The sequence below is a fragment of the Myxine glutinosa genome, chromosome 4 (assembly GCF_964187855.1).
Source record: "Myxine glutinosa chromosome 4, kmMyxGlut1.1, whole genome shotgun sequence".
NCBI lineage: Eukaryota > Metazoa > Chordata > Myxini > Myxiniformes > Myxinidae > Myxine > Myxine glutinosa.
The window spans coordinates 103,734,960-103,747,219 of record NC_136264.1 but is presented as its reverse complement, the minus strand read 5'-3'; positions in this window follow the sequence as shown (position 1 = coordinate 103,747,219).

The window sequence follows — 12,260 nt, the reverse complement described above, 5'->3', positions numbered from 1 at the left end:
GACATGGCCATTGGGCCTTCACGGTGTAATTTGTGCGAGGCTTTTGTCCGAGTGAGCTTGAGCCGAGAGGGCGAATGTACGGGTTGGGAATGTATGGGTCTCCCTTCCCCCGCCCGGCAACGCCGGTACTGTAGGGCGTCACAGGATCGGTGAGTCTCCAAAATCCGCTTTGTGCTGTTGTTGCGAAGATGCAGGACGATGTCGCGATTGTTGTGTGCTCTCCTACCATGAGAACTGCAACGTCATTGTTGACTGGCCCTCCCCTTCCCCCTCCATCCTCCCCTCCCCCTCCACCCTACCCCCGCCCCTCCAACCCTACCCCCCTCCCCTCTGCTCTCCCCTCCCACCTCCCCCCTACCCCTTCCCCCCTCCCCCTACCCTTCCCCCCTCCCCCTACCCTTCCCCCTCCCCCTACCCTTCCCTCTCCCCTCCCCTTCCCCCTACCCATTCCCCTTCTTCCCTCCCCCCTCCCCTCCACCCTCTCCTCCCCTCCCCCCGTTCCCCTTCCCCCTCCCCCCGTTCCCCTCCCCGCCCGGCAATGCCGGGTACTTCTGCTAGTCTGCTACATAAGAGAGATGTCTGTCTGTGTCGCCATTTTTCTCAGAGTTGGCTGAACGGATCTTCGTCAAACTTTCAGAGGTTCATCATTGAGTGTCTGGGTGTGTTTTCGGAAAAAAAAAAATTATGAAAAAAAAAAGATCGTTTTTTTTGAAGTAAAAAAGAAAAAACATCGCTCAATCGTGCCAAAGCCTTTTTAAATTAATGACAGTTATATACAAGTACACATTAGCATAAATGAATACAAAACAATCACCAGACATTTGAATACAAATAAATCAAACAATTCCGGAAGTGTACCAAGTTGGTAGTCTGGCTTCTTCTTCTTCCTGATTAGCATCACAGTCAACTCAGAAACATGATGAACGCCACATTCACCCAACAGCATATATATGAACCCCCTTCCTCTCCTGCCTCCCCCCTCGCATCCATTCCCCTCCTTCCCCCCTCCCCCTCCCTCCCTCACACTTCCCCTCCCTCCCTCACACTCCTTCTCCCCACTCCCTCCCCCCCTCTGCCCTCCCCCGACCCCACCTCCCCCCGCTGCCCCCATCCCCCTCTCCCCCTTCCTTTTCTTAAGGGTCTTTTGGTTCCTCTGGGTGAATTTTGCATGTGGAAGTAAGTACACCCTTGGCTCTAATAGGTGGTATTGCCCCCTTTGGCAGAAAAACCTCAAGTACGCGTTTCTTATAACTGTCTACCAGTCTCTGACATCGACTGGGAGAAATTTTTGCCCACTCCTCCATGCAGAATTCTTTCAGCTGTGCGATGTTTGAGGGGTTTCTTGCATGCACAGCTCGTTTCAAATCCCCCCACATCTCGATGGGATTTACATCTGGGCTTTGACTTGGCCATTCCAGAACCCTCCATTTCTTTCTTTGCAGCCATTCCTTGGTGGATTTACTGGTATGTTTAGGGTCATTGTCATGTTGCAAGGTCCACCTTCGGTTGAGCTTCAAGTTTTCTGACAGATGGCCTCACATTATCCTCAAGCACTCTCTGGTACAATAAAGAATTCATAGTGGATTCTATGATGGTGAGCTGCCCAGGCCCTGATGCAGCAAAGCTGCCCCAAACCATAATATTTCCACCACCATGCTTTACAGTTGGTATCAGGTTCTTGTGGTCAAATGCTGTCTTTGGTTTTCGCCAAACATGTCTTCTGGTACTGTGGCCAAATACCTCTACCTTTGACTCATCTGTCCAGAGCACATTGTTCCAGGAGTGCTGGTCTTTGCCGAGGTGTTCATTGGCAAACTTTAGTCTTGCCCTTATGTTCTTTCTGGACAGCAAAGGTTTCCTCCTGGCACACCTCCCATGTAGATCAAATTTGTGCAGCTTCTTTCTAATGGTAGACTCGTGCACTTTGACATCAACAGTGGCAAGAGTTACCTGTAGGTCCCGTGATGACATTCTGGGGTTCTTGGAGACTTCTTTCAGCATCTTGCGGTCTGCTCTCGGGCTGAACTTGCTGGGGCGGCCTGGCCTGAACAAGTTGGCAGTTGTTTGGAATCTTCTCTTCTTGTAGATGATCTTCCGAACAGTCGAATGATCGATTTCAAATTGTTTGGAGATCTTTTTAAATCCCTTCCCAGACTCGTAGGCATCTATAACCTTCTTTCTGAAGGCCTCAGAGAGCTCTTTTGATCTAGGCAATCGGCATGGTGACGCTGCACACTTCAACAACAAAGAGAAAACCAAACTAAGTGTCTGAGGTTTAAATAAGACAGGTTCCTCCAAGATCCTCTCTAACGATGTTCTAATCATTTGCACCTGAGCTGGTGCACCTGATTCTAATTTTAGGTATTTGAAGTAGTGATAAATGTCAGGGTGTACTTACTTTTTCCACATGCGAAATTTGCATTTATGTTTATTAAAATTATACAATGGACTACAAAATGTAAATGTTTCATGATATTTGTTATATTATATCACCTTTATCTATCAATATTGTTGAAATGAAGATCAATTAGCTGTAAGTTGAAATATGTTGAAAAAGTCAAAACTTTACATGGGGTGTACTTACTTTTTCACGTGACTGTATATTGCCCAGCCCTAGCCCGACTCGAACGTTCCAAACCCCGCCTTTTGCCGCAGTGGTAAGTCACTCCCCTCGAGCCCTGATTGGTGGCTCGCGCTTACCGTTGGCTCCTCCTCCGCCTTCCTTCGGCGTTGGTCGACTTGTTCAGGCCTGCCTCGTGGTATTTCGCGCCAAAACCAAAAGCATTGTAAGGGCACCTAATTTCCATTATCCTACTCAACGCAAAACGAACACAGGAAAGGTCTACGCTTACATTTACTAAGATATAACTGAGCTTAAACGAGGCTACATGTTGTTGTGTAACTAACTTGGAGGGGAAATTAACCTTTATTATAAAAACCACAAAACTGCAACAATAAATTACTTTTTGAAGAAACAAAGGTACATTTTGATTACAACTCAAGCAAAGGAAACCAGGCAATGCCTGTTTCGTTCGTGTGATTGTACACCGCCCAAACAAGATGTGTTTCATATCTACAGGTGTGTGTGTGTGTGTGTGTGTGTGTGTGTGTGTGTGTGTCGAACTCCCCCATGAGTGTGTGTGTGTGCGTGTGTGTGTGTGTGTGTGTGTGTGTGTGACCCACTCCCCCATGTGTGTGTGTGTGTATATATATGTGTGTGAGACACACTCCCCCGTGTGAGTGTGTGTGACCCCCCTCTCCCATGTGAGTGTGTTTGTGACCCCCTCTTCCAATGTGCGAGTGTGTGTTTGTGACCTACTCTCCCGTGTACGAGTGTGACCCACTCCCCCGTCTGTGTGCAAGTGTGTGTGTGACCCACTCCCCTGTGTGTGCATGTCTCTGTGTGTGTGTGACCCACTCCCGTGTGTGTGTGACCCACTCCCCTGTGTGTGTGTGTGACACACTCCCCCGTGTGTGTGTGTGTGTGTGTGACACACTCCCCCATGTGCGAGTGTGTGTGTGACCCACTCCCCCATGTGCGAGTGTGTGTGTGACCCACTCTCCCGTGTGTGTGTGTGTGTGTGTGTGTGACCCACTCCCGTGTGCGAGTATGTGTGTGACCCACTCTCCCTTGTGCGAGTGTGTGTGGGACCCACTCTCCCGTGTGTGAGTGTGTGTGTGACCGACTCTCCCGTGTGCGAGTGTGTGTGTGTGACCCACTCCCCCGTGTGTGTGTGTGTGTGTGTGTATGTGTGTGTGAGACCCACTCCCCCGTGAGTGAGTGTGTGTGTGTGTGTGTGTGTGTGTGTGTGTGTGTGTGTGTGTGTGAGACCCACTCCCCCATGTGTGTGTGTGTGACCCAGATCCAGATCGAGGTGGGCCGGCTTGAGGTGGTCCACGGAGATCCAATCCGGGGCACCGCCGATGTCCACGGTGAAATGTTTGCCCCGGTCTGCGGAAAGGCCTGTCATACGGGGGCCGTAGCGGTGCCCGGTGGGCGTCGTGCTGGACGAAAACGTACTCCGCCGTGCGAAGCTGCGGGGCGACGTGGGAGGATGGGCAACCGTGGTGTGCCGTCGGCACCGGTGCGAACCTCCGGGCGGTCTCCTGCAGGGTGGAGCACTGTTGCGCCGCGGACCAAGGAGCCGTGGAGTTGGGGATAAATTCGCCCGGTACCCGCAGCGGTTGCCGAAGACCAGCTCTGCCGAGGACGCGCGCAGGTCATCCTTGGGCGCCGTCCTGAGGCCCAGCAGGACCCAGGGGAGCCTGTCGGCCCAGCTGCTGTCGCGGAGGCTGGCCCGGAGCGCGGCCTTCATCGAGCGATGAAAGCGCTCGCACAGGCCGTTGGCCTGGGGGTGGTAGGCCGTGGTGTGGTGCAGTTTGACGCCGAGCCCTTGCACCACCACACCCCAGAGCTCCGAGGTGAACTGGCGGCCGCGGTCGGACGAGATGTCCGAGGGGGCACCAAACCGGGCAACCCAAGTGGCGATGAAGGCTTGCGCCACATCAGCCGCAGACGTCGCCGCCAGTGGCACGGCCTCCAGCCACCGTGTGGTGCGGTCCACCATGGTGAGGAGGTGGGTGAACCCCAGCGAGGGGGGCAGAGGTCCCACCAAGTCGACGTGGACGTGGTCGAACCGACGCTCGGGCACCGTAAACGGGGCCAACGGGGCCTGGGTGTGGCGGTGGACCTTTGCGCGCTGGCACGCGAGGCACGTCCTGGCCCAGCCGCGGACGTCCTTCCTGAGGCCATGCCAGACGAACTTCGCCGCGACGAGCTTCTGGGAGGCCTTCGTGCCCGGGTGGGACAGGCCGTGGATGGCGTCGAAAACCGGGCGCTGCCAGCCAGCGGGCACGATGGGGCGAGGCCAGCCGAGGGAGACGTCGCACAGGAGGGCCGCGCCCACGACGTCGAACGGCACCTCGGTGAAGCGGAGGCCCGTGACGGCGGTCCGCAAGGCCTGGACGCCAGGGTCGGCGGTCTGGTCCTCCGCCATCCGGGCATAGTCGATCCCGAGGTGGACCGCTTGCGCGACGGACCGGGAAAGGCAATCCGCCACCGGGTTGTCTTTACCCGCGACGTGACGGATGTCCGTCATGTACTCGGACACGGCAGAGAGGTGACGTTGCTGCCGGGCCGACCATGGCTCAGCGACCTTGGCTATCGTGAACACAAGGGGCTTGTGATCAACGAAAGCCGTGAACGGGCGGCCCACGAGCAGAAGGCGGAAGTGTCGGACCGCCAGGTGGAGCCCGAGCAGCTCGCGGTCGAAGGTGCTGTAGCGGCGTTCGTGCTGGCGAAGCTGCCGGCTAAAAAACGCCAGGGGCTGCCAAGCACCACGCACCCACTGCTCGTGCACCGTGCCCACCGCGTAGTCCGACGCGTCGGTGGTGAGGGCGATCGGTGCATCGGGCGCCGGGTGCGCCAGCATGGTGGCGTTGGCCAAGGCCAGCTTTGCGCCCGCAAATGCCGCAGCCATCGGCTCCGACGAGGTGATGTCACCTTTGCCCGGCTTCCCCCGGAGGGCCTCGTGTAGCGGGCGGAGGAGCTGGGCGACGCGGGGCACGAAGCGGTGGTAAAAATTGACCATGCCCAGGAATTCCTGGAGCCCCTTGATCATGCGGGGGCACGGAAAACTCTTGACGGCCTCCACCTTGGCCGGTAAAGGGACGGCCCCATGCCTGGTGATGCGGTGCCCCAAGAAGTCGATGGCGGCGACGCCGAAGCGGCACTTTGCGGGGTTGATGATCAGGCCATGCTGGCCCAGGCGTTCGAAAAGCGTGCGGGGGTGGAGCAGGTGCTCCTCCCGGGACGCGCTCGCGACTAGGATGTCGTCCAGGTAGACATAGATGAAAGCTAAGTCATGCAAGACGCTGTCCATGAGCCGCTGGAACGCCTGGGCCGCATTCTTCAACCCAAAAGGCATCTGCAGGAACTCAAAGAGGCCGAAAGGGGTGATGACGGCCGTCTTTGGGACATCATCCGGTTGTACGGGGACTTGGTGGTAGCCCCGGATGAGGTGCACCTTGGAGAACACGGTCGTGTTTGCCAACCGGGTGGAAAAGTCTTGGATATGCGGGACCGGGTAGTGGTCGGGGGTGGTGGCATCATTGAGCCGGCGTTAGTCACCGCACGGCCGCCATCCACCGCTGGGCTTCGGCACAACGTGCAGAGGAGAGGCCCAAGCGCTGTTGGAGCGCCGTACGATACCCAGCCGTTCCAGCGTGGCGAACTCTGCTTTCGCCACGGCGAGCTTCGTGGGGTCGAGGCGGCGTGCCCGGGCCCCGGGCGTAGACCGGCGGCCTGACAGTGGGGATATGGTGCTCCACCCCATGTTTGACGGCCACCGCTGAAAAGGTGGGCCGCGTGAGGGCCAGGAAACTGGCGAGGAGGCGGGTAAACTCGTCCGCTGCCGGAAGCGTACAGACTAACCTCGCTGGGACGGAACCTTTCAGCAAGCCACTTGGCAAGCCGCTCGGTGAGCCGCTCAGCGAGCTGCTCAACGAGCCGCTCAGCGAACAAGCGAGCGAGCTGAAGGTTTCGGCCTGGACGAAACGTCTGCGCTTAACGTCGACCAACAGCCCATGCGCACATAGGAAGTCCACGCCGAGCAGGGCCATTGGCACGCTGGCGGTGACGAACGACCATTGAAAGCGCTGCCCTCCGAACCGCAGTGAGAGGCAACGCTTCCCGAATGTGCGGATGGGTGTACCGTTGGCGGCAAGCAAAGCGGGGCCCCGGCCCGCGGCTTGCTTGTCAGATGCGGAGGCAGGGAGGACACTTACCTGCGCTCCCGTGTCGCAAAGAAAACGGTGCCCGGACGAGGTGTCCGTGATGAACAGGACGCTGCCGGAATGGCTGACGCTAGTGAGCGCCGGCCCGGTCGTTTCCCAGGTAGCACCAGGTTTGCGTCGGTGGCCCCCGCGGCGGCCATGCCGGCGGCGGTGGTGGTGGTGGCGGTGGTAGTGGGCGGGGCAGAGCAGCGGCCACGAGGGAAGCAGGAGGCGCTGTAGCCTCCGCGCCGGGATCCACTACGGCAGCACCGTACACCGACCGCGTGTCGCAGGCCGCGAAATACTTGTCGGCCTCTCCAGCCAGGGATGTGCTCTGTGTCTGTCTCTCTGTCTGTCTGTCTGTGTCTGTCTGTCTGTCTCTCTCTCTCTCTCTCTCTCTCTCTCTCGTTATTCGCGAGAGAATAACTCGTTCGCGTTATTTTGGAACTGGCCAGCGCGAGGCGCACCTGTACAGGTAGCTGGCATAGGAAAAGTGCTCGGAATAACAAATCCGGGCGCTGGTCTCCAAGCAGGGACAGCATGAAATCCATCCGGACGGATGGTCGTGTGTCGCCGAGGGCGGGAAGGTCCAGGAGGCTGTCGGCATGTTCGACCTCCGTGAGCCCGAACGTGGCGAGGAGGAGACGTTTGAGTGCCTCGTACTTGTGGTCGCCCGGCGGGCGCCGAAGGATGGACACGACGCGGGCGGCAGTGCGGGGCCCGAGGGCGGCGACCATGTGGTCGTACCTGGTCTCGTCCGCCGTGATGCCCCGGAGTTGGAATTGAGCTTCGGCATGCACAAACCAAACGTCGGCTTGTGCTTCCCAAAACTCCGGGAGTTTGATTGCGACGGCGTTGGTAGCCATGGCGCATTCGGGGGTCAGCAACGGCTGAACCAATCGGGGTCACCAGTGTGGTGCTGTGCACACACAACTTGATTGCCAGAGAGGTAGGCCACAACGCGTGGATACAAACAAGTCTTTATTACAAGCTCGCATATGAGCACTGGGCGGGCTCGAGCTTATAGCCCGCATATATGTCCCGAGGCCACGCCTTGCCCCCGGGCGTGGCCGATCGGCCGAAAGGCGGGGCATGTATTTCAGTTCCCCGCCTGGACGCTCGCGCCACCCACTGGTGCGCGGAATTATTGACTCTTGTGCCCGCCACACTATATTGTCATTTACATTGGAAAATAACATTGTAAAACTCTTTGCCGCCGAGGCTTAATTCTATCTCTGAAGTTCATCCTGTCTTCACTTTTAGAGAGAAAGAGAAGTATCTGCAAGCAATGGTAACCTTTATTTGGTGTAAATCCGATGAAAAATGACGAAGTTATTCGAAATCTTACATTTTAAATTGATCGCATTTTCAAAGTGAATTCTTCCTCAGGTAAAATATCCATGTGGGCAGGCAGACCTTACGGCGTCAATTTGGCTCCGATTTCAAATCGGATTTCGATTGTAGTCTTGCCTCGAATGAGTTAACAAAATAGCACCACAAATTTGGTGACAATGGGGAAAAATTTGACCAAGTTCGATCGACGCGAACCTTCGTTCTCACGCTGACATACCGCATGCTCCATGGATGACGTCATGCCCATGGTATGACGTCCTTCCACGGGTGGCAGATATCGTTAATTAAAAGGAAATGTAAAAAAATGGATGTCTCTTGACAGGGGTGTGTGTTTGTGTGTGTGTGTGTGTGTGTGTGTGTGTGTGTGTGTGTGTGTGTGTGTGTGTGTGTCGGGGTTGTATCCAAGGGGCTTGTGTCAAAGCATGTCCAATGAAAGTGGGGTTGCATGACAGCGGGAAGGCGGAGTAAACCGTTCAGCACTGTCAGCAGTTATAAAGTGGCAGTTCTAGTTATCCTTATAATTACTGCTGATTATTATTACTATTACTATTACTTTTGTTAAATCAGGGCATTGAATTGAAAAGATCAGACCGTACCTCACCATTCTAAATTCCCGATAATAAAATTAACTTCAGTGAGGGTTGGGGGGGGGGGGGGGGGGGATATCACAAGTCACAAAACCCCTTGGGGGAGCGGGGTTATCGTTTCGTAATATAATTAATATCATGCCATTATCATAAATGTTATTACTTTTGTAATGAGAAGCAGGTTTGGAAAAATGCCACAAAAAACACCTTGGAAGAACTCCACGTTAGCGGCAGCAAGGGCAAGACCATGGGGTGTTTCAAGAGAGCTCGACCATTGGTCGGCGTGATGTCAGAGAGCGAGGAGGCTCGAGAAAAAGAAACGAAGAAGAAGAGGCTCTCTTCAGTTGCTTTTGTCTCTCTCTCGCGGATCGGCTGCTTTTGGCTTGTGTGCGCTTCTGAGGAGCCTTTTCGGAGCTTTGTGGAACCTTTGCAATGTTAGAGGAGGGGGTGTTGTTGGACTGTGGTGCTCTTTGGGGGAGCTGGGAGCCACGTTGCGATTGGTGGTGGAAGCGAGGAGGGGCCGATTAGACTGCTTGCTCACGCCTGGGTGTTTTTGACGCGAGTCGCCGGCGCCATTGTTGGATCGCTTCCCGCACAAGTGGCTACACCGGCTGCAGCGAACATCAAGCCCCTAAATGCATTTTGGACGCAGAGGTGAGTGCCGGCCGTTTAAAAGGGAAACAATTTTATTTATTTTATAGCTTTTCCCCTGTGTCTTATTTGGGTCCGATAGAGGATCCTCAAAGTAGGAGTTCCATTCGTTTTTACCGCAACTTAATTTTATTCCCCGATTTATTTCATTAAATTATTGTGTTGCAGTTTCAATTGTTGTGTCGTGTTTTTTGTCCGTGGGTTCGGGAATAAACCTGTGTGGCTTCTGTTCAGGTAAGCACCTCACCACATTCCGTCCCGTGCGCGCCAAAAAGTACCACCAATTTTCGGAGTCCACCTCGGGAGTAAAAACGATCTGTCATTTGTCACCCAGTGGTCTTAATCGCTGGTGACAGGACAATATTTTAGTGTGATTAATTCTATCAACCTTTTTACAATAGCCATTGCAAGTAAGGTGCACGAAGAGGCTTTAGCACATGGAGGAAGAGGAGAGGGGGTAGGAAGAAGGAGGCGGAAGTGGAGGCGGAGAAAGAGGCAGAGGGATGCGGAGGATGAGGAGAAGGTGAGAAACGCACGCTCGTGCACTCAGACTCACTATCTATGGATTGAATGGACAATCTTTCAAGTTATAAACTCCTATTTAGATGAACAGTGTTGAACAACAACAAACAACAGGCATTTTAAGGCCATTTTCCCTGCTAGATCAAGGGTTAGCCTTGCAGGCCCCATGACAATCTTCTCCATTTTGCCCTATTTTCTACATCTCCCCTTGTTAAATCCCTTGCTCGCATTTCTTCTTCCACCACCATTAGCTAAGTCTTCCTCAGTCTTCCCCGTCTTCCACTTCCTTCGACATCCATTTCAATCACTCTTCTCAGCCAGTCACTTTCATCCTTCCTCAACACATGACCAAACCATCTCAACCTGTTTCTCTTCACAGCATCCATCACAGGCTCTATTCCCATCATATTTCGCAATTAATCACTTGTCTTCCTCTCTCTCAACGATACTCCACACATCCACCGAACCATTCGCATTTCCCCCCCTTTCCAGCCTTCGTTGCTGCTCGACGTTCATTTCCCATGTCTCGCTCCCATAAATCATAACACTTCTTATACATGCAGCATACACCTTTCCCTTCAACTTCAACGACACTCCCCTCCACGTCAGCACCCCACTCAGTTCCCGAAACTTCTTCCATGCACATCTCACTCCAGTAACCGTTGCCGAGTCTGATCCACCTTCTCCATTCAGCATGTCTCCTCGGGGGCAAAATGTTTTCACACCTTCCAGCTTCACGCCGCCTCCAAGATCCAACTCAATATTTCCTCCATCTGCAGCTCCCTCTGTGCACACCTTGCACTTGAATGTAGGTGCCACACTGGTTAATGACCCTCTCAGACCAATACATTTTCGATGAACCCACTCAGCGCACATTGTACATTGAATGGAGTTGACTCAGACATTGTTCCTGCACACATCACACGGCCACTTCCCAGTTCTTTCCATCTCACCACATGCTTTACCACTTGTCATCACCTTAGTCTTTCCGATATTTACCTTCAGACCTTTCGCCTCCATTCATTCCTTCCACTTATTCTTCTTCTCCTTCAGTCCATCCATACTGTCCCCCAATCAACACAAGATCATCTGCATACAACAACTCCCATGGTAAACTTTCCTTTACGTTCCGAGCCAGCACCTCCATCACAGCTACAAATAGTAGTGGACTTAGTACCGACACCTGATGCACTCCCACCTTCACCTCAAACTCACCACTGTTCCCGTCCTTCGTCCTTAAAGCTGTGCGCGCTCTCTCGTACATTGCCATCACTACTCTGATCAACCATTCCTCCACTCCTAACTTCCTCAATGCCCATGTCACCACTTCATGTGGAACACTATCGAATGCTCTCTCCAGGTCAACAAACACAAGAAACAACTTCTTCCTCTTCTCCATGTACTTCTCCTGCAACTGCCTTGCAATAAAAAGCGCGTCTGTCATTCCTCTTCTGGGATAAATCCAAAATGCATATCGTCGCTTTTCACTTTCTTCCTTATCCTCTTCTCCAACACCCTTTCCAAAGCAACTCACCCCCATCACATCGCACCTCTGTTTCGCTATCTGCTTTGCAATCCTGAATACTGCTCTCTGACCCTCTGCCGAATCCAAGCGTTCTCCGAACATTTTCCTACATGCCTCCTGCGCCTTTGCCAACTCTTTCTTTGCATCCTTCTTGGCTGCCCTATAACTTTCATGCTCTGCCTTTTCTGCCCCCATAGCCTTCACCTTCTGCCAATCCTTGAACTTTTTCCTCTTCTCGTCAATCCTCTTTCCAACTTCATCATCCCACCACCATGTTTCCGAGTGCCTCGGTGGTTCTTTGGTCCATTCACATACCTCACCAACGGCTCCCAACAGACTATCTTTCATTGACATCCAACCACTTTCAAGCTCAACCACATCATCCTCTGCCATACTGAGCCTCTCTTTTAATGCCTCCCTCACTGTCACCTCTTTCAACCTCCACACCTTCATTCTCAGTTGGTACTTCACCCGCCGAGCTCTCCTCGCACCTTTCACCCTAATGTCGCTGACAACCAAGTGGTTCTGTGAAACAGCCTCCTCCCCCGGGATCACCTTTGTGTCCCGGAGGTGCCCCCCTATCTCACCTACGCACCATCAGGTCGTCAACGGGTGTCGTCGACCCACCTGACGTGTATGTAACAAGCTTATTATCATCTTTCTGGAACTGAGTATTACAAATCAACAAACCAGCTCCATCAGCAAACTCCAAAATCCTTTCACCATCTCCATTTCTCACACCATGTCCGTAACCCCCATGAACTCCCTCAAAACCGTCCATACTCCTTCCCACATGTCCATTTAGGTCTCCTCCTCCCACAACAACTTCCTCATCTTTCACGTTTTCC